At 45.4% G+C, this 23,034-nt stretch overlaps 1 long non-coding RNA gene across 1 annotated transcript; it reads left to right on the top strand.

The window, feature by feature from the left end:
* Positions 1 to 1,853: 1,853 nt before the first annotated feature.
* On the top strand, positions 1,854 to 10,811 carry LOC138762695 (uncharacterized). The gene is made up of 2 exons (XR_011357061.1): positions 1,854 to 1,922; positions 10,258 to 10,811. It is a non-coding gene; the product is annotated as an uncharacterized lncRNA (long non-coding RNA).
* Positions 10,812 to 23,034: the final 12,223 nt, after the last annotated feature.

The following is a 23,034-nucleotide window of genomic DNA, read 5'->3' on the forward strand; positions in this document are numbered from 1 at the left end:
GTGGGAGGAAACCACAGCATCCAGAGGAAACCCATGCAGACATGGGAAGAATGCACAAACTACTTACAGACAGCAGTGGATTCGAACCCAGGTGGCTGGTGCAGTAATAGCTTACGCAAACTGCTACACATGCATCGTGGTGTCTACGATATCCTGCCTGATGCGGGGGAGGGGAAAGGTGGCAGCCTGGGCCAGTGGGCGGACCTTGTCCGAGAAGCGGGAAACCCACTAGGAGTAGTAGGAAAAGAGGCTGAGGCACCTGCGGAGGGCCTTGAGCGTGTGTGGGAGGGGTAGCTCCATTAATGGGTGCATGCATTCGATGTACCACGATGTACCCCAGAATGGCAAGGTGGGTGGTATTGAACACACACTTCTCTTTGTTATAAGTGAGGTTCAGCTCCTCGGCCGTCCAGAGAAATCTCTCCAGGTTGGCATCGTGGTCCTGCTGGTTGTGGCCGCAGATGGTGACATTGTCTAGATATGGGAAAGTCACTCTCAGCTCGTGCCGGTCTACCATGTGGTCCATTTCATGCTGGAAGACAGAGACCCCATTAGTGACCCTGAACGAAACTCAGTGAAACTGGTAGAGACACCCATCTGCTTTGAAGGCTGTATATAGGGCTTGTCCTGTGCGTGGTTCGTGAGCTGATGATAGGCCGACTTCAGGTCGATTGTGGAGAAGACCCTGTAGCGGGCTTTCTCGTTGACCATGTTGGCTATCCTGGGTAAGGGGTAGGCATCCAGCTGGGTGTACCAGTTAATAGTCTGACTGAAGTCTATAACCATTCTCGGTTTGCTGCCCCCTTTGACCACCAGGACTTGGGCTCTCCATGGACTGGTGCTGGGTTCTATGACGCCCTCCGCCAGGAGCCACTTTACCTCTGCTTTAATGAATTCTCTATCAGCTGCACAATAGCACCTGCTTCTGGCTGCTATTGGTTTGCTGTCTGATATGAGGTAGAAGAGGGTGGGAGGGCGCAATGTGGAGAGGCCACAGGTGGGCTGGGGCTGGCTGGACAGCTCGCTGTGGAGCATGAGCGGGGAAAGGGGCCCACTGAAAGCGAGGGTGATGCTCTGTAGGTGGCACTGGAAATCTATGCCTAGGAAGACCAGGGCACAGAATTTGGGCATGACCAGGTGCTTGAACCAGTTGTATCTCTCTCCCCCCACAGTCAGATCAATGGCGCAGCACCCGAGGATTTTTATGGAGCAGCAAAAGTGATAGCAAAGCTCATAGGATAGATTTTGTCTCAAAGTTCATGCCACGTTCAGGTGTATGAAGCTCTTGGTGCTGCTGCTGTTGAATAGACATTTTGTTACCTTACCATTAATAGCGACGTCCAGCATGGAGTGCCCGAGGCCATGTGAGATGTCTCTTTAGTGTAGTGGCCACTAGGACCATCTCGGGGTCAGATTCGCTGCTCCCCAATGGTTGAGGCGAGAGGTGGCTAGTGACATCCTTCAAAAGAGGTGAGTGGTGGTCGGTGGCATCCACAGGCTTGGGGTAAGTCAGGAGGGCGGTCTGGTCAGCACCTATCTTGACCACGTCTCCATCGTCATTGTTGTCGTCGTCGTCATCATCGTCGCCCTGTTCTGGCTGGGAGATAGGGTTCTGTGCTGGATCGGCCCGATTGGCCCAAGATGGCAGCAGTGCTTGGCAGACGCCAGATGGCGGCATCCTGTGGGTGTGCATGGTGGCAGCATGGCTGGCTCTACCCGTCAGTCATACTGCCTGCTTTGGGGGAGGTGACATCATCGTCCTCTGGGTCAGAGGAAGTGATGTCATCTGTGACGGCGGAAGTAACATCTTTGTTGGCCTTGGCTGGTGAGGCTTTCGGAAGGGCAGCGCTCGTGGTGAGCACACAGCAGTAATACCCATTGGGGCCAGACGTGGGGCTGGCGAGGAGGACGGAAGTTGCTGGGTGAGTAATGGCAGCGCCCAGCCCTTGCATGTGACGGTGTCTGGGGGTAGCGAGGTGATCGTAGAGGACCACTGAGCTACCAGCAGGCCTCAAGAGGCATACTTTTTCGTAGTGGTCTTTCTTGCCACATCGTGAACAGAACTGGTTTCTCGCTGGGCAGTTTTGGTGTGATTGCCGATCTGACCTACACTGGGACCCACAGTACTTACACAGGCACGGGGCGCATGCATCCATGATGCTTTTGACTGCTGTCAGGGCTGTCCTTGCAGAGGCTTGGAGAAGTCGGGAGTCGAAGGCTTTGGCATGGAGGGCTGCAGCCTCCAGGGAGTGGACTACCTCTATAGTTCAGGTCAGGGAGTAGATATTGTCTTCTAGTAACTTCTGGCGGGCAGCTCTCAAGCGGAGACCTCAAACACAGGCATCCCTGACCAATCTCTTGACTTCCTTTTCATTCTGCCAGGCACGGACGAGCTAGCTCACGTAGGGCTCCCAGGTAGGCTTCGGCTGTCTCACCTGGCTGCTGGACCCGAATACTCAGGAGGTATCTAGCATAGACCACGTTCGTTGAGGTTTGTTCATGGCCTCCGGGGTAGCCATCACTTCCGGGTATTCTGTGCAGTCTTTGAGGGCCTGGAAGGCACGGGGACCTAGCTTCGTGCAGAGCACTATGAGTTTCTTCTGATCGAGTTCACCACATCGGAGTGTGCCTGGATGACTGCCTCGACTGCGTGCCTCCAGATTTCGAAGCGTGCTTGAGCTTCTGGGTGGCGAGGATCGATCTCTAGGCTTCCAATGGTTAGGAGCTTTTCCATAGCAGGTCTAAATTTTAACTGAATAAGTTGTGATGCACTGCTGCAGCAGTAAGCAGTCACAAAACTCGAGAAAGACTGTACAACAGGCTTTATTCAGTTAAAAGTCTCTGCTATAGTGGTAGCTGTACTGGTGACTCCCAAGTGACTGGCTTGGGAGGGGTCGGCTCAGGATTATATTGTGGGCGGTTGATTAACAGCCAGCCGGGTGGAGTTAGGTCTATTCAGCTCGGCTGATTGACAGCTGGCCAAGTGTGGTCTGTCCTCTGGTGATCTTCCTGCAGGTACAGAGATCGCTCCCTGCAGTAGGCTAGTGGTGTATCACCACAATCCCATCCCAGAAAAATCCTGCCAAACTGTCTGTCATGACAGTGCAGGGCTGGTCCTGGAGACACAAGGCCCCAGGGATACAAACCTCACCTCCAGCAGCAACCCAATGGAACCTGCCAAGTCCTAGTCTGGCCAGTTCCATATGGGCTCGGGAGCTTCCCATGTCGTTTTCCAGAGAATCGATTCTCCCTCCCTTTCCCGGCCCCAGTTTGTGAGATCAAAGTTTGTTATCATATTTCTGGGAACGCTATAACAGTGTCAATGACCCAGGTTCTAATCCAGTGCTGTCTTTGAGGGGTTTGTACATATCTCCTAGTGTAGGCATAGATTTCCTCTGGGAGCTCCTGTTTCCTCTCACCCTCCAAAAAGTATGAGGGATGTAGGTTAATTGGTAAATCTGGGAGCACGGATTCCTGGACCCGAAGGGCCTGTTACTATGCAGTACATTTCAATTTAAAATTTAATGCACAGGGGCATAGAAATTCTTCTAAGCTGCCCTACACAGCTCTGTAAAATGCACTGATAAGCAGTCAGTATGAATTGAATCACCAAATGAGGGGGAAAAGATAATAAATATCAGGTGACTACTATTCACAGGTGCAGTTTGTGCAAAAACCATAATTCAGGAGCAGAATGAGGCCTCTCAACCCCACTCTCCTGCCTTTTCCCTGTAACCTTTGTCGCACTTATTGATCAAGAACCTATCAATCCACTTTAAATCTACTCAATGGCACAGAATGATGTAAGAGCTCTGTACTAATCTCTAGTCACTGCTCAGCACTGGGGGAATTTGGGTCTCAGATATAGACCATTTTATCTACCGCGGAAATTTACCACGGTCCTCGTGACTGGAGTGTACATCCACCCCACCCCCCCCCCCACCACCAGTGCTAATGCCTAGGAGGTGATCTGGGAACTGTATGGGGCTATAAGCGAACTGCAGACCGCACACCCTGATGGACTGTTTATTGTCGCCGGGGATTTCAACCAGACGAACCTCAAGTCAGGACTTTGCTGTGAGACGTCGAACCTTATGTTTACGAACATTTCTGATGCATATCGGGCAGACCCCGCCCCTACCTTCGATACTCAGTCCACATCTCTGTAATGCTAACACCAGCATGCAGACTGCTCATCAGACACTGCAGATCAGTTCTAAAGCAGGTTAAAACCTGGCCAGCAGGAGTTATCCATGCACTTCAGGATTGCTTTGAGCATACTGACTGGTACATGTTCAAGGAAGCAGGAACCGAAGGTGACTGCATCAACCTGCAGAAGTATATGGCATCAGTGACCAGCAACATTAGTAAGTGTACTGACGACGTCACTGTGCCCAAGACCACCATTAGTCGTCCTAATCAAAACTCATGGTTGACTGCAGAGGTGTGTGTACCACTGAGGAGCTGAGACTCTGCCTTCAGAGCAGGTGACAAAATAGCCCTAGCTATTGTGAGAGCCAAGCTGTCTAAGGTAATCAGGGAAGCAAAGTGTGCATGTGCCCAGCGAATTCAGTTACTTACAGGATGGCAAGGACATGTGATGCACGTGGAAGGGCATTCAAAATATCATCAACCACTTGACAACACCATCTGCCTGTGCTGGTGATGCCTCCCTCCCAGATGCACTGAACAAATTCAATGCACGTTTTGAGGCAAAAAATTATGTGGCGGTGAAGAAGGCCACCTCTCCGCCAAATGACCAGGTGCTGTATCTTACAGTAACCAATGTGAGGAGAGTGTTAGGCAAGGTTAACCCATGAAAAGCTGTTGGTCAGGATAATATTCCTGGCAGAGTGCTCAGGGGTTGTGTGGCTCAGCTGGCAGATGTACTCACTGACATCTTTAACATCTCCCTGAGCAGCGCCGTGATTCCAACCTCCTTCAAAGCCGCCACCATCATCCCTGTGCCTAAAAAGTCATCTGTGTCCTGTCTCAATGACTACCCGTCAAGTTCACTGAGCAGCACCCTAGAGCCGTGATGGAGTGGTCCTGAACCACAAAGGCAATAGCAAAGTTTGCCAGGTATACTTTATGTTTCAGCGTACGGACCACATTCAGGTGCAAAAATACTACTGCTATCAAACAGGCATTTTCCGTTGACAGCGATGTCCATCATCGAGCGCCTGAGTTCGTAGAGAATGTCCCCTGTTAGTGTGGTGGTCACTAGGACAGCCTCGGGGTCTGAGTCACTACTCCCCAACAGTTGTAGTGAATAGTGGCCAGGTGGTGTCTTTAGGAGCATTGGTTGCGAAGAATGCACAGTTTTGCACACACATGTATTGACCACATCGTCTGGTCAGCGAGTTGAGTGAGTTGGGGTGGATGGGGGTCGGCTGGCCCATGATGGCAGCACCCAGAAGACACACGTGGTGTCAGTGTGGTCGGGTGACCCGGCCGGAAGTGACGCAAGATGTGATGTCAACGGTGCAAGCAGAGGTGATGTCACCAATGCAGGCGAAAGATGGACAATGCAAGATGGCGGCACCTGTGGTGAGCTCATGGCGGTTGGATGGCCGGGCCAGAAGTGATGTCATCGGTGTGGGCGGAAGTGCACAGCATTCGCACATGGGGGCATTCAGAGAGTCAGAAGAGGCTCTGGGTTGGTCACGGAGGGCCACAGTGCTCCTGGTGGGTTTGGAGAGGCATACTTTAGCAAAGTGGTCTTTCTTGCTGCATCAGAAGCAATACGAGTTTCTTGCAGGGGAGTTCTTTCAGGAGCGCCTGTGCAACCCACACTGGGACATACAATACATATAGTGGTGGACCGCATTAGCAGTGGTGATCATCTCTTCCACGTGGAGCCCTTCAGTGACTGCTGTCATTGGCGTCGGCCAGGCCAGAGAGGTGAGGGGAGGTGAGCATCGAAGATCTCTACATGGTGAGCTGCAGCTTCTAGGGAGTGGACCACCTCCATGATCCTAGTAAGGGAGGCATTATTCTCTCCATCTGTCTCCATTGAGTTGCCCTCATCCACAACCCTCATATGCAGCATCTTGGACGAGTAGCTCCACCTCCCCAGCAGTCACCCCAGCTTCATTTGTGCACGGGCATGCTAGTTCTCGCAGTGCCCCTAGGTAAGCGTCTTCCATCTCACCTGGCTGCTGTACCCTAATACTGAGCAAGTACCAGGCATAGAGTATATCTGTCAGGTGCTAGTATGTACCTTCCAGGATGGCCATTGCTGGTTTGAAATCCATGCAGTCTCGGATAGCCTGGAAAGCTCATGGGCCCAGCTTGGTTTGTATTGATGACCTCAGCCTGTGTGTGGATAATCGCCTCAATCGCATGCTTCCAAATCTTGAAATATGCTGGAGTGTCCGGGTGTTGAAGGTCGATATCCATCCTCTCAATGGTGAGGAACTTCTCCATGGTCCTTTTAATTTTAAGCTGATTAAATTGTAAGCGCTGCTGTGCAAATAATTCTGACGCAAAGTCCACCAACTGTACAACAGGCTTTAATTAGCTTAAATGTACACACTAGTCTCAGTATCTTGCTGGTTCCACATGTCTGACTGTCCCCAATGGGGCTGGCTTGAGTCTTTATACGGGCCAGTGATTGACAGCCAGCAGGTGGGCCCAGCCTCCCAGGTATAGTGGTTGCCCCTGCAGCAGGCTGGTAGGAGTCCAGCCAGTGTAATAGTTGTATTACCACATTCTTAATGTTAAAAAAAAAACAAAAGAGATGGTTGTCAACTTCAGGAGAGCCCTGAGGGGAACCACGCTCCACTGACCATTGACGGCTCCACCATTGAGGTTGTCAAGAGTATCAAGTTCCTTGGAGTGCACTTGGCAGAGAATCTCACCTGGTCTCTTAACACCAGCTCCATAGCCAAGAAAGCCCAGCAGCGCTTCTACTTCCTGCGAAGCCTGAGGTAAGTTCACCCTCCATCCTCACTACATTCGACAGAGGATGCATTGAGAGCATCTTGTGCAACTGCATCACTGCCTGGTTTGGAAGCTGTACCTTCTAGGACCACGAGACCCTGCAGAGGATAGTGAAGTCAGCAGGAAACCTCATAGGGGGATCTCTTTCTACTATGAAGGACATCTCCAACACTCAATGCAGGTGAAAGCAATAAACATTGTGAAGGACTCCACACACCCCTCATGTAAACTCTTCTCCCTGCTGCCATCTGATAAAAGGTACTGCAGCATTCAGGACCTTAGGTTCAGATTGAGCAACAGTTTTTTCCCCCAGGCCATCAGATTCCTGAACTCCCAGAACATATGTGCATAGAGTACCTTGGTACCCCAGGCTCTTACAGAATACGTCTTAATATTTAATTTTTTTTGTGTTTAACTTCTATTTTAACTTACATTTATGTAAATATGCTCCATGGTCCTTGAGAAATGCTATATTGTCTTTACCGTGCAGTCATGGTATGAACAATAAATAAAGGTGACATGACTTGAAGAAAGCTCAGCAGTCCTTCTACTTCCTGCGAAGGCTGAGGAAAGTCTATCTCCCACTCTCCATCCTTACTGTATTCCACAGAAAACATATTGAAACTATCCTGTGCAACTGCATCACTGCCTAGTGTGGAAACTGTACCATCTCAGACTGCTACAAGACCCCAGCAGAGGAAAGTGGAGTCAGCAGAGATCTTTGGGGTCTCTCTCTTCCTTCCACGGCAGACATCTAACACGATGCATCAAAAGGCCAATAACATTGTGAAGGACATTTCACACCCCTCTTGTAAATTTTTCTTCCTTCTGGTGTCTGGAACGAGATATCATAGCATTGGGGCCCACATTCTTTCACCCAAGCCATCAGGCTCCTCAATTATATATTACAATATATGTGTACTAGTATATTATGGATTTTTATTGTATTATGACTAATATTTATCTCCTATATATGTAAATTTGCTCCATAGTCCTGGAGAAATGCTATCTCATCTTTAATGTACATTGCATTAGCAGTAATGGGTATGAACGGCAAGTAAAGGTAGCATGACTTGAATTGGCCTCGATAGCCATCTGTGGCATCAATTTCAGTAGTTTACCCCCCCAAGCCTGAAAAAACTGCTCACTTCTGTTCAAAGTATTGATACGGTTCTGTAGTGCAGACAGATCTTTTGGAAGTGCTGGACTAGTTTAGGCTAGGGTTAGAGTACAATGGGGAGGTTCAAGAACCTGATTGCTGTTGGGAAGAATCTGATCTTGAACCTAGAGGTGCTGGTCTTCAGGCTTCTGTACCTTCTGGCCTAAAGTAGCAGTGGGAAGAAGTTGTGACCAGGGTGATGGGGGTCCTTTATGATGTTGTTTGTCTTCTTGAGGCAGTGCCTCACATAGATGTCTTCAATGGATGGGGGACAGTCTATAAGTCGGGGCACCTCTGATGAGTGAGCAGACTGGAGAGGGAGGATTCATTTATGTGTCGAGCTGGAGGGACTCAGTGGGCCAGGCAGCATCCAAGGAAGGCGATAGGTTCAGGCCTGAGACATTGACTGCATTGTGTGAGGAATGGCACATACTTGGAAAGGTTCCAAGATCTGAAAAGGAAGAAAATGAGACTGGGATGGGCAGGGTTCAAGGTGGTTCCTCCAGATTGGGAAATAGAACCTGGTACGAGTAAACGTGGCGGCAAGTTGAGGTGTCAGTAGTATGTGCACTGCCAATCTCACGGTCCAGCTCATGGCTCCCTGGCCAGTCCCAGCCTCAGTCATCAGGACACCTCCAGTTCTGTCTCCCACATGCCCTCCTTAACAGCGGATCATTCTCTGTCTGTGAGTGGCCTGGAGGGGGAAGAACCAGGCAGACTCACAAAGCAGGGTAAATGAGGTAGGGCTTAAATGAGGGAGAGTTTAAATGAGGGAAGGTTTAAAATGAGGAAAGGTTTAAATGAAGGAAGAGTGAGGGATAAATGGAGGATTTAAATGGGAGAGGGTTTGAATGGACAGTTTAAATGAGGAAAGATTTGAATGAGGGAGGGTTTAAATGGAAGGTTTAAATGAGGGAAATTTTAAATGAGGGAGGGTTGAACTTGAGGAGGGTTCAAATGGAGGGTTTAAATGAGGAAGGTTAAAATGGGGGAGGTTTTAAATAAGGGAGAGGAGCAGAGGAGCACAATTTAGTTTCAGACAGTGGCAGTTTGAGGGAGGGCAGGCCTAACGCGCCAACCAATGCATACACCAGCTGTGGCTTTACAACATCATGCCTCCTCCACCCCCCCCTTCTATCACTTGTCCTCACTTCTACCAAGACCTCCTCTTCATTGCCTGACAACTGAAGGTTTCGAACTGAGTGAACCAGTTGTATACCCATAGAGCAATCACATAATCCTGCCCAAGCCATGCAATTCCAGAATCAATGAAATGAGTTCCCACTAAGCCAAAGTCAACTGCACTCAGGAGTAGCAGGTTATATTACAGGTCCATTCCTTGCTTTTTCTATCACCTAAAAGAGAGGAGTAAAACACAAAAGTCTACAGACACTGTGAATAAAGTAAAAACACCACGCTGGAGAAACTCAGCAGGTCAAACAGTGTCCTTTATAGAGTAAAGATAAAGATACACAACCATTTTGGTATTGAGTCCTTCATCAAGGAACAAGCAAAATGTTGGCAGTCCCCTGAACAAAACCTTTCCATTCATAGTTGGCCAGCAGTGGTAGGAGATGTAGTCGTTCCAGCTCACCTTCCTGATAGCTTTATGAGAGATCATTTTGTTTTTCATTGAGGGGTGGATTTAATGGTGGAGGATTCATCTATACAATCTAACTCTTCCCTCCCTCACATCACTTAACCCTCCATTTTTCTTGCATCCATGTGCCTACCTAAGAGTCTTTTAAATGTACCTATTGGACCAGCTTCCTCCACCACCACCCCAGCAAGGCATTCCAGGTACCCAGCACTCTCTGTGTTTAAAAACATCTTCCCTAAACATTCCTCCCCTCACTTGAAACAGATGTCCTTTGGTATAGGCCATTATTTCCCTGAGGAAAAAAGTGCTGGCTGCACCTCCCATAATCTTATTCACCTCCATTAAGTAATCTCTCATCCTCCATCACTCCAAAGAGAAAACCCCTAGTTCGCTCAACCTTTCCTCATAAGACATGCTCTCCAATCCAGACAGCATCCTGGTAAATCTCCTCTGCACCTTCTCTAAAGCTTCCACATCCTTCCTGTAATGAGGTGACCAGAACTGAACACAATATTATAAGACAAATTGAGCTGAAACTCTTCTGCATCCACAGATCTGTCGTTAAGAGCCAAAGGTCTCCACGGAGAATCATGTTTTGGTCACCCTGGTGATTTCCCCCCCAGGTGTTCTGCCTGTGGTAGGGCTGTGAAGAGTGGGATTGATCCTGGAAAAACCATTGTCTGAGTGACTACCTTTCCTGAACAGAGCTGCTGTGCCCTGTGCTGACTCTCCACGTAGCTCGAACCTGCCACCCAGTGGTAGTTGCAGGGAAGACCAGCCTCCCTGACACAGCCAACCACAATTCAAAGTTCAATGTTTAAAGTTCGAATATATTGCTAGAGTACATACTGTACATGACATCACATACAATCCTGACATTCTTTTTTACCAATTACCGGTAACTGTAAACTGTACTCAAAAAGAAAGAAATGTTACTGCAAATACAGAAATATAAATATTCAGTAATAAGTAATGTGTAAAGTACAAGTTCTTAAATGAGTGTCTGAATGAGTCTGCTGTTCAGGAATCTGAAACAAATAAAGAAATGTAAACAAACTGACTGCGAGACAGAGGATAAAAATCAATAAAAGCAAAAGAATCCTTAAATGAGTTCCTGATTTTGTTATTGAGAAGTCTGATGGAGGAGGGTAGCTCCTGAACTTAGTGGTGCGAGTCTTGTGGCACCTATACCTCGTTCCTGATGGCAGCAGTGAGAACAGAGCGTGTGCTGGGTGGTGTGGATCCTTGATGATTGCTGCTGCTCTCCAACGTTCCATGTATATGTTCTCGAGGCTGGGAAGAGTTTTGTACTGGACTATGTTCACTACCATTTGCAGGGGTTTTTGCTCAGAGGTATTAGTGCCCCCATACCAGGCCATGATACACCCGATCAGCACACTTTCCACCACATACCTGTAGGTTTGCCATGCTTGCTTTCTGATGACATACCAAACCTCCACAAACTATTGAGGAAGGAGAGGCACTGACGTGCTTTTTTCACACTGCCATTAATATGATGGGTCCAGAGTACCAGCCGTCCCATCCCCTCTCTCACCTCCGAGTCAGGAACCCTCAGGCAACTCTCTCCTTCATTCCCAGATAGATCCCTCCATGGCCATGTCTCTCTCTGTGGCAGAACTTGGCACCTCTACCAGTCCCAGTTTTAACCACATCGCCCTAGCCCACAACGACGGCAGCCAGAATATTCAATGATCGTTAAGACCATCACACAAACACCCCGCTTCCTCCTCCTCTGCCACAGAAAATCAGCTGACACAATAATAGATTCACCCCCTCGCCCCAGCCACACTCTCTCCATCTTCCCCCTCTCAACGGGAAGGAGATTCATGGGTGTGAGATTCAAGTTCAAGGACATTTTCTTTCCCACCGTTATCAGTGTCCCTCCTCCTTCCTCTCTTCTCCTCTATTCCTCTTCCTCACTCTCTCCCTCTTCTTTCCCTCTCCCTCCCATTCCCTTCTCCCTCCTCCGTCCACCCTTCCTCTCCCTGTCCCTCCCTTCTCCTTGTCCTTCTCTCCTTCTGCAACAGTGTGAACTAGGAGCAGGAGGAGGCCACTTCTCCTCGAAACAGTTCCATGTTCCCAACTCCCCACTGATATTTTAGCCCTTGCTACCTACTACATGCACTGTTAGCCAGAATCAGACACACACAAAGATAAAGACTGTACAACAGGCTTTAATCCACAAAGACTTCCACAGACCCAGGCTGGCTGTGGCTGCAGGAACTCTGAGTGAGGCATCGGGAGGCCGGCGCGGGCTTATATCCCGGAGGGTGATTGACACCCGACCAGGTGCGGTTTGATTCATTCAGGCCAACTAATTGACAGCCGGCCAGGTGTTGTCCTGTCCCCTTACACTCCTGCAAGTACAGAGGTTGCCCCCTGCAGTAGGCCGGTGGTGTACCACCACACAACTACCTTAGAAATATTCAAATACTCTCCTTTCACTGCCCTCTGGGAGACCTTCAGTGATTCTTCGCTCTCTAAGAGATCTCCAGAGATTCTCTGCAGTGGAAGAGAAGTCACCTCATTCTCTGCCATCATTGGTGACCCATTGGCTTTAATCAATGACCCTGTGTTCCAGTTTACCTACAAGAGGAGAGAATCCCAGACATATACGGACACAAACATACCACACTCCACATGTACACACCACACACACAAACTCACACACTGACTCTCCTACATACCAACACACACCCAATATACAGATCAACACATACAGAGCACATATATGTCACACTCACTCATACACATAAAGCACATTATTACACACACACACACACACACACACACACACACACACACACACACACACACACACACACACACACACACACACACACACACAAGACAACCACTCTCCCCAGAGAAAAAGTCATGCCCAGACACACAGTGCCACGATAACCCCTGCCGATGGCTCTGACATCCATCACCAAACCTCACGTTAACTCCACCTCCCAGGCTACCTTGATCCACTACTCACCTACTTTTGCAACAGGTCCACAACAAATATCATCTCCCTGAACTGCTCTCTATCCTGGAACATCTCAGATTTCAGATTTCTTATCAGAATACGTGCATGGCATCACATTCAATCCTGAGATTCCTCTTACATGTGGGTGAAGCAGAATTACCATTAATTGGTAGTGCAATAAAAACTATACACAGCATAAACATGTAAACAAAGAACTGTAAACAGATATAACAAACTGATTGTGCAATACTGAGAGAACAAAAAAAATTAATGAAATGCACAATTATAACGTCCCTCAGTCATGTGATGAGGAGGAGGGTGTAGGAGCAAAATACTTGAGCTTCAGGAAAAACAAAGTGAATTCAAGGAGAAAAACAGCCAAAAAAGACTTCAAAAGTGAAAAAAAAGCACTGGAAGAAAGAGAGAAACACTAAAGCAATGAGGAAGAAGGATTTAAAAAATTATCTTAAAAGGAACCCCGACTCCAGTGCCCTGTGAGGATCAAGAACAGTAGCCTCGTAGTGGGGAAGATGGTGGAGCCTGCCCAAGGTATCCAGAAGCAGAGAAAAGAAAGTCAGAGTCACGACCCACCCTACGCCTAAATCACCTGCCCAAAATCTCAAAGGCACTGGACCACGCACGCTGATGAGCCCAGAAAAGAGCACAGTCACCGCTGGAGAGGAGGCGAAGCCTGCGCTGCAAGGTGAGCCCTGCGTGTGGAGGGAGAGAAGGGCTGAAGGTGATGCTGGGATCAGGAGTGATGGAGGGATGAAGGGAGGTATGGGCAACAATGATCCCGCACCAAAAGACTAACAGGAGCAAGGAAAATATTCAGGTAGCGTCACAAAAGTGACTATACCTGCAGAGTGGGACAATTCCCGTGGACGGCAGCTGGGATGCGATGACAATGCAAGTGACTCTGACCCAGCAGCAGGGGCATCAGCCTGCAGCAGCACGGGAAGCGATATGGAGGAGGAGGAGGAGAATGGCTTGGCACCACTGACAGAGAGGAAAAGAAGAACAGGACAGAAAAAAAGAGAGACTGGAGCCTTTTATTAGGGATATTAAAGAAATATTGGAAACCATGGTAGAGGCTTCTAAAAGCAGAATGAAGAAAATTTTAAAAGATTTATCAAAGGAAATGGGAAAAATTAAGAAAGCTGTGGGAGAATTGCCTGGGAGGGTGACCACAGTAGAAGAAAGGGTCAAAAGGATGGAAGAAAATATGAAAAGATTGGAAGGTGACAGATGCCTGTGTTATAGGGAAAGAAAAAATATGGGAAAAATTAGATATACTTGAAAATTTAAGTAAAAGAAATAATATAAAAATAGTAGGGGTAAAAGAGGAGGTAGAAGGGAGAGAGAGATATTGTTCTTTAGGATTAGATCCCAGAGATATTGGGGGAAGAAAGAATGGGGGGAACCTTCCGATAGAAGGGGCTCGACGATCCCCTCTCCCAAAGCCAGGTCCAGGACAGAGACCTCGCTGTCTTGATTGGGCTTACAAAATATCAGGATAGAGAAAAGATCCTGCGTGCAGCGCCATGGGGCCTAGAGAGAGGGTGGCCCTGCAGAATTTGAAAGTGGTAAAATTCTCTTCTACCCGGATTTAAGCATGGCACTCCTTAAAAAACACAAAGTGTTTGATCCAGTTAAAAAAGCCCCAAGAAACAAAGGAATTGGGTCTACTTTATTATACACAGCAACCCTGAAGATATTTTTTTCTGAGGAGTGGAAGGAAATTCTTTAGGGAGGCCAAAGAGGTACTAAAATATGTAAATACCCTGACTGCTGCCCCAAAAAAAACCCTAAGAAAGATGGCAAGGGAAAGAATTAAAGGAAAATGACCTTGTAAATAATTGGCTGTAAGTACTATAGAAATAAGTGTCACACTTTCTTGATCAACAACATCCTTTTAAAAAAAGAGATAAACATTTATTTTGAGCTCCAGAGTGATTGAGAGGATGGTAAGTTGGGAAGACAGGTGCAATGTACACGCTCCAGGATGAGAAGGGAGGTGGCACCATAAGTTTTTGGGCTGGTGCCGGGGGGAGGAAGGGAAGAGCAGGGTTGGAGGAAAAGATGCAAAGATAACACGTTATTTATTTGGGTTTTAAAAAATCTTTTGTTTTAGTTTTCCAGAATTTATTTTGTATGTGTTTGGCAGAGCCAAAAGGACAAGCATCATGGACTTGGTGAAGGATAAATGCCTTGAGAAAGAGAGAGATAAAGGGAAGGAATCTGGAGAAAGAGTACTGGGTCAATGGAGTTAAGTTCTTGAGCTTCAATGGCTAAATGGGTCGGTGAAGAGGAAAAGGGTCTTGGCATACATTTTTTTTTAAATACTTTATTTTGAAATTTCCATACATGCAGTATATATACATCTTTATACATTTGTCATATTGAAACAAATCGGTTCTAACTACCAAAAAAAATAATACCACCTCCCCTTAATAATCCCTCCCTAACCCCAACCCTCATTACAATAATAATAGTTGCATATTCTCCGGTTATGTAGTAACATAATAAAAAAGAAGGAAAGAACTAATGGATTGTTCTAGAATAGGGTACGGGGTTCCAAGGATTTTATCAATCTATAATTCCTTTATTCATCTCTGTTATTGTAAGTTCCAGCGATTGAAAGAGATAAAATTGAACAATAATACCTACTTTTTGCATAAAAGGGCCCCAAATTTGAAAAAAAAAGTTTTTTTTTTCCTTAAATTATATGTAATCTTTTCTAATGGAGTAGGCACATGTTAAAAAAATGCAGATGGATGTGACTTTTTTACAAGAGACCCAACTTACAAACAATGAGCATCAAAAATTAAAAATGGGTTGGGTGGATAGTGTCCCCCATTGACTCGAAGAGCTAGGGGAGTAGCCATTTTAATTAGGAAAATTGTTCTAGTAAAGGTGGAAGATACGGTCATAGATCCAGCAGGAAAATTCGTAATGGTGCACTGTCAAACATATTCAGAACCCTGGACACTAACAAGTATATACGTCTCCAATTTTGATGATGAAAATTTTAAACAAAATGTCATTTTACACTTGGAAGAAGGACAGGAAAATGCCTTAATTGGACGCGATTTTAATTTTTGCCTGGATCTGGTATTATCTGCAAAAAAAGTGTCAAGAGCTAGGGCTGCACAAACAACTCTAGTCTTCATGAAAGAGTTAAATCTGGTGGACGTTTGGAGGTGTTGGCATCCAAGGGAGAGGGATTACTCCTTCTACTCAAAACAACGTCTCTTCCACCAAGATTGGCTTATTCTTTGCCTCAGTCCAGCTAGAGGGCAGAATTATTGAAACTGAGTACACAGCAAGATTATTATCTGATCATTTTCCTTTGACTTTAACCATTTTCATGTCAGACAAACAAGCCACGGCGTACAGTGGCACCTTAATCCATTGCTATTGAAAAAAATTGAATTTTGTAGCTTTAATATTGTAGTTGAAATATTTTGTGAGACAATAATAGCCAATGTTTTACCAAACAGACTGGCTCGGAATTTGTCAAAGCTAATAAATCCAGATTAGATGGGGTTCATGCAGAAAATACAATCACAGACAACATAATTTATTTTTTTTTCACACCATAAACCACACTGACCAAGATACATACATTTTCCTTTTCAAATATATACAGTGTCATTTTCTCCCCCCTCCCTCCTCCCATCCCACCCTCCCTTCCTCCCCCCCCATTCATTTAAAGTACAAAATCTAAGACACATTAAACCAGTCAAACAATGTTGTCATTCAATAAAAATAAACAAGAAATTCCACTGAGTCAATTCTTTTCATTTCCTTCTCCTTTCGTTAATTTAGGTGGTAGATGTCCCCGGTAGGTTTTCTCTATTGTGTTTCATGTATGGCTCCCATATTTGTTCAAATATTTCAATATTATTTCTTAAATTATATGTTATTTTTTCTAATGGAATACATTTATTCATTTCTACATACCATTGTTGTATTCTCAAATTATCTTCCAATTTCCAGGTTGACATAATACATTTTTTTGCTACGGCTAGAGCTATCTTAACAAATCTTTTTTGTGCACCATCCAAATCAAGTCCAAATTCTTTATTTTTTATGTTACTTAGGAGGAAGATCTCTGGGTTTTTTGGTATATTGTTTTCTGTAATTTTATTTAATATCTGGTTTTCTACTTTCTCACATGTCCAGATAGCACAGACAACATAAATTGACACGGAATTGTTGACATCTACTGCCAACAATTTTTTTTAATATATGGGATACATTAAAAACCTATCTGAGAGGTTGAATAATCAGATATACTTAAGGCATTAAAAAAGAGTATATGCAGGAGGTCAATGAATTGGATCAAGAGATAACTCAATTGGGAAAGGGTTACCAAAAATCAGGCTCTGAGGAAGAATAAAGAATAATAATAAATAAAAAGCTCAAGTAGAATACCATGCAAACATAGAAGATGGGAAAATAAATATTGAGAACCAAACAAAGGTACTACGAGGTAGGGGAAAGAGCCCATAAGGTACTGCCTTGGCAGTTGAGGGCAGAGGAAACTGTGAAGACAATTAATGCAATCAAAAAAGAGGCAGGTGGAATCTCTTATAAACCAAAAGAAATAAATGAAGCATTTAGACAGTGCTATATGCAATTATATAAACCTGAATCAGTGGGCGATTTTGATAAAAAGGAGGAATTTCTGTCTAATTTGGAATAGTCACACTTAGAGCCTGAAGAATGGGAAGGATTAGATACTCCCTTCTTCGAGGAAGAAATAGTAAAAGCACTGAGCTTCCTACAAACCAACAAGTCTCCAGGAGACAATGGGTTTCCCCAGAATTCTACACAGACCTTTTGATACCATTGTTCATGGACGTGGTGAAACAAGTGGCTGAGACTCAGACTCCTCCAGAGACTTTTTCAATGGCAATAATTATGGTAATACTCAAAAACTATAAAGACCCACAAAAGTCTTTCTATACACCAATCTCACTTCTGACCACAGATTATAAAATAATAGCCAATGTTTTACCAAACAGACTGGCTCAGAATTTGTCAAAGCTAATAAATCCAGATTAGATGTGGTTCATGCAGAAAATACAATCACAGACAACATAAATAGGCCACTTAATAAAATATATCTGGCACAGTCAAAGGCGGATCCAAGTATAGCCATGGCACTAGATACGGAAAAAGCTTTTGATAGATGGGAGGGAATTTTTTGGTTAAAGAGCTGGAAAAATTCAGCCTGCGACAATCATTCATAAATTGGGTTAAGGGATTATACCATAAAACTAAGGCCAAGGCTGTTACCAATGGGCAATTATCTTCAGCCTTCCCACTGACCAGGTCTAGTAGAAAGGGTTTTCCGCTGTCCCCAGCTTTATTCATATTAGCTATCGAACCATTAGCAGAAGCCATTCGCCGGGATCCAGGCATCAGGGGTTTTAGAGTGGGCCAGGAACAACACAAAATTAACTTATTTGCAGATGATGTGTTAATATATTTGACAGAATCAGTAGGGTCATTGACCAGGTTACAGACTGTATTGGAGGATTATAATAAAATCTCGGGATACAGAATCAATTATGATAAGAGTGAAATAATGCCACTAACAAAAGGGGATTATGAGAAATATCAACGAGAGAGTAAATTTAAGTGGCCACAAAAGGTGATTAAGTATCTGGGGATAAGGGTGGACCAAAATCTGCAAAATTTATATAAAAATGAATTATCTCTCCCTGCTTAGGAAAACTGAGGAGAACCTACACAAATGGACAAACCTGCCCATAATGTCAGTGGGCAGGGTTAACTGCATTAAAATTAATGTGATGCAAAGCTACAAATCTTTTTCAATCTTTGCCCATACCACTGCCCCAGAGTTTCTTTAAGACACTTAATGGATGTGGCAGACAGTTTATTTGGAGGAATAAGGTAGCCAGAGTCTCCAGGGAGAAATTGACTTTGGATTACAGTCTGGGAGGAATGAGGCTCCCAGACTTCAAAAAATGCTATTGGGTGACCCAGTTGAGAATTAGTGCATAATTCTTTGAAGAGGACGCTATACCCTCTTGGGCACAAATTGGCCCTCACACAGTAGGGAAGAAGATAGCAGGAGAAATGATATATAAATGGGATACTAATTAATAATCACAAAAAAAAATTATTATTAAAGCACATAATTCAAACGTGGCAAGAAATAAAACCAGATTATTGGGTTAAAAGTAGAGCTGTTGCCCAAAATGCCCTAACCCAGAATCAATTAATTCCTATGACCATGGGTAAAAAGATCCTGGACACCTGGTGCCAGAAAGAAATCAGGTGTATTGAGGACTATTATGAGAAATGGCAGCTCATATCATTTGAGCAATTAAAAAACAAATTTGATTGATCAAATATAACCTTCTTCTGCTATCTTCAATTAAGATCTTTTCTGAGGGACAAACTAGGCCCATCTATAGCCCTGCTGCTATGTTGTGACATGGAAGCTCTAATTCAAAGGGAGATCACATGTAAATTTATCTCAGCTATGTATCTCCTGTCCTAAAATGAAGGCCTGAAACCGGGTCTCCATAAATCGAGGCAAAGATGGAAATCAGATTTTGGAACAACAATTCATTAACTGATGCAGTACAATTTCCTGCATCAGCTGTATCTTATGCTGCAAAAACTACACAAAACAAAACCAGAAATCTCAAAATCATGTTTTTGATGTGGCATAAAGACAGAAACCTTCAACCTTGCTATGCGCTAAGATGAACCCCTTTTGGGTAGAGTTAAGGCACACTTTTGAAAAAAATTACAGGTGTGGGGTATCCACAGGATCAAGTGTTGTTCTTGTTGGGAGATATTATGGGCATGAAGGTGAGTTTGACAAAAACACCAAATTCAATTTGTAAAAGTTTCCTCAGCAGTGGTCAGGAAATGCATTACAGTTACCTGGAAATCTGACCCTCAGCTAAGCATAGTACAATGGAATACGGAGATGCGGAGCTGTGTTCCCTTGGAGAAAATTACCTATAATTTAAGAGGGAGACACGACACATTCATTTAGGTGTGGCAGCCAGACTTGCCGATACATTGAAACGCAAGCGTGATTAATCTTCTCAATCCCTCTCTCAAAAGGAAACAGTGGACAATAGGTCAACACAATAGGCTCACACAAGTCCTGAAATGTCGAGAATGACGAGATAATTTAGAGGCCAGACCAGCACCATCCACTGCCCCCCTTTTTTTCTAAAGTGTATTTCCATTGTTATTTTTAGTATTTGATCTGTCTTTGCCAATGTTGGGGTGGGGGGGGAGGGGGAAAGAAGGGAGAGGGGAACAAAATAAAATGCTCTGTAAAAGAGGAGGAGTGATCCACTGATGTTTGTAAAGCTTGAGTATGTAAAATTACAAATAAAATTTTCATAAAAAGAGTCCTTAAATGAATCTCTGATTGAGTTTGCCGTTGAGGAGTCTGATGATGGAGGGGTAGCAGCTGTTCCTGAACCTGATGGTGTAAATCTTGTGGCATGTTCAGGATATATTTCCTGAGATATGGGGGCTATGTTTTTTCCCTACATAGACCCTGGGTTTCCTTGTCTTGGTCTGTGTTTCCTACACTTGAGGACTTATGTTTCCTTGAAGTTCCCTCTCATTCTTTCATTTTCCCAGTGAGTACAACCACCCCATTTGCCCTTCACACACCAGATCCAGAAATCAAGTTCATTATCATTTGACTGTACAAATACAACCCGACGAAACAGCAGTCCTCCAGACCATGGTGCACACACATGTACACACACACACAATTCACAGCACATAATATACTGAGATGACTTAGTCAGTTACAGGATACAGGATACAGTCTTACAGCCTGTGTGAAGCTATTTCCCAACCTAGCAGTCCTGATTTTGATGCTCCTGTACTTCCTTCTTGATAGTAGAGGGTCAAAGATACTATGTGCTGGATAAAAAGGGTCCTCAATAATTGTTTGAGCCCTATTAAAGCAACACTCCCATTGAATGTTATCAATAGATGAAAGGGAGACCCCAGTGATCTTTGCTTTTTTGATAATCCTCCATATTGACTTCCGGTCCAATGCTTTGCAGCCGCCATATCACCCAATGATGCAGAACAGACAAGACACTCTCAATTGTGGTCCTGTAAATTGTTGTCAAGATGGGGTCAGTAACCTTTCCCAGTGATCCTTCCTGAACAAGAACATCTTCCCTCGGAGACAAAGGTTAAACCTGCACACACAATATCGAAGCCCAACTTCAGCAAGACATCCTTACTCTCACGCTCGAGCAACTCTTTGTTTGCCTTACAGCAGGCAAACATTAACAAATTAGTGTATGCTACATTTTTTTGTGTTATTTCACAAATTCTTGATGCATGAAAAGCCACATTTACCTAAATGCTCATTTGCAGCAACTGATACGCAAGGGCACAAGCTCTTGTGGCACCTTTCCCTATTTCAACCTACTCACCATTTAGATAATAACCCACCTCTCTGTGTTCAGAAACAAAGTAGACAACCCTTGTTCCCTTCTGTATTAAACTGTATTTACCATGCCTGCTCCAGCCTACTCTATCTAACTACACCACAAGGTATTCTCGACAAATTACAAAGGAACTCAGCAGGTTAGACATCACCCATGGGGAGATATAGTCAAGATATCTTTATCAAAATCTTGCAAAAGGTCCTAACCCGAAACCTTTGACTGACCATGATTCCCCACGGATGCCACCTGACCTGTGTAGAGCTCGTCGAAAGAACCAAAGACTTGTTGATCCAAACCAAGGCTTTTATTAGCAAAAGACAGGAGTTCTTCACAGGTGGTCGACCAGTCCAGAATGATCCGACCTGGCTAGGGACACAACCCTTTAAGGCCCAGACAGTAGGCGTGGCAAAGCTCTCAGCCAATCGCTGTAAGCACCGTCATTACACTCTAGATACTGTAACTATATACATTGGTGATAGGTCTGTACTATCACATTCACCCTTTCTTGGAGAACTGACCCTGGGGTGGAAGGGCTGAAGCGGGAGAAGGGAAGGAAAAAAAAACGAGGGCGAGAATGAATGGAAGGGGTAGGTTAAGGACTGTAGCGGTCAGGGGGTCTGACCATCTGGCGTGACCGCCGTGGTGCCGGGATTGGGGTCGCTGGAGTGGTGTCACCAGCAGGCTCATTGTGTGCGACCGCTCCTTCGCTCAATTCCCCAGCCGTGTTGTCGGCAGGGTGGTCCGGGTCGTTGGGGTGCTGTTGGTCCGTCTGTTCCAGCACGGGGCTTGGGGAATAAAGAGTTGGGGAAGGTTGGGTTTCACACGAGGCACTGTGTTTGCCGGCGGCCATTTTAGACCTACAGACTGCAGCAAAGTGGCTGTTTTTAAGGCACTTCTGGCACCTGGCTTTTTTTGCTGGGCACTGGGACCTGCTGTGCTTGTCCCTCCCGCAGAAATAACATTTTGGGTTCGCAGGGGGCAGTGTAGCAGCAGCTGACAGGCCGTCAGTATCTCGGGGGGTGGTAGGGTAGAAGGGCACTCTACTCACATCAGAACGTGGGGTCCAATCCCTAGAGAGCTTGTTTGACTTTAAGGCTGCATCCTCCATTGTGATTGCAATCCAGGCCATGTCTTCTAGTTTTTCTACCCCTTGTTCGAGCAAGCGCAGCCTCACTTCGTTCGATCGGAGCCCGGCCACATAGGCATCCCAGACGAGATCGTTTATGATCTCGGCAGCAGTTTTGTCCACACAGTTACAGTCCTTGCCCAACGCCTTGACTACTTGTAAATATGCCCTGCTGGACTCGCCGGGTTGTTGCTTCCTTGACGCAAGCACGAGCGGGCGTGAACTCTGTTCATTGGTTGATCATACAGTTCGTTCAGTACCTTTATGGCTGCGGTGTAAGTGGTCTCATCCTGGATGTTCTCGTAGACTTTCAAGGACACCATGGACAGCAATGCTGTTAGACGCTTGTTATCCTCCTCCACATCAATGAGCCTTAGGAAGTTTTCAAAGTTCAACAGCCAGAACTTAAAGGCTTTGAAGGCTGTCGCTGACTGTGGGTCGATATCAAGTTTTTCTGGCCAAGTCAGACGCTCCATCCCTTTTTTTAAAAAATTCTTTTTGCTAATAAAATTGTAGAACTCGTCGAAAGAACCAAAGACTTGTTGATCCAAACCAAGGCTTTTATTAGCAAAAGACAGGAGCTCTTCACAGGTGGCCGACCAGTCCGGAATGATCCGACCTGGCTAGGGACACAACCTTTTAAGGCCCAGACAGTAGGCGTGGCAAAGCTCTCAGCCAATCGCTGTAAGCACCGTCATTACACCCTAGATACTGTAACTATAT

The sequence above is a fragment of the Narcine bancroftii genome, chromosome 5 (assembly GCF_036971445.1).
Source record: "Narcine bancroftii isolate sNarBan1 chromosome 5, sNarBan1.hap1, whole genome shotgun sequence".
Classification (NCBI taxonomy): Eukaryota; Metazoa; Chordata; class Chondrichthyes; order Torpediniformes; family Narcinidae; genus Narcine; species Narcine bancroftii.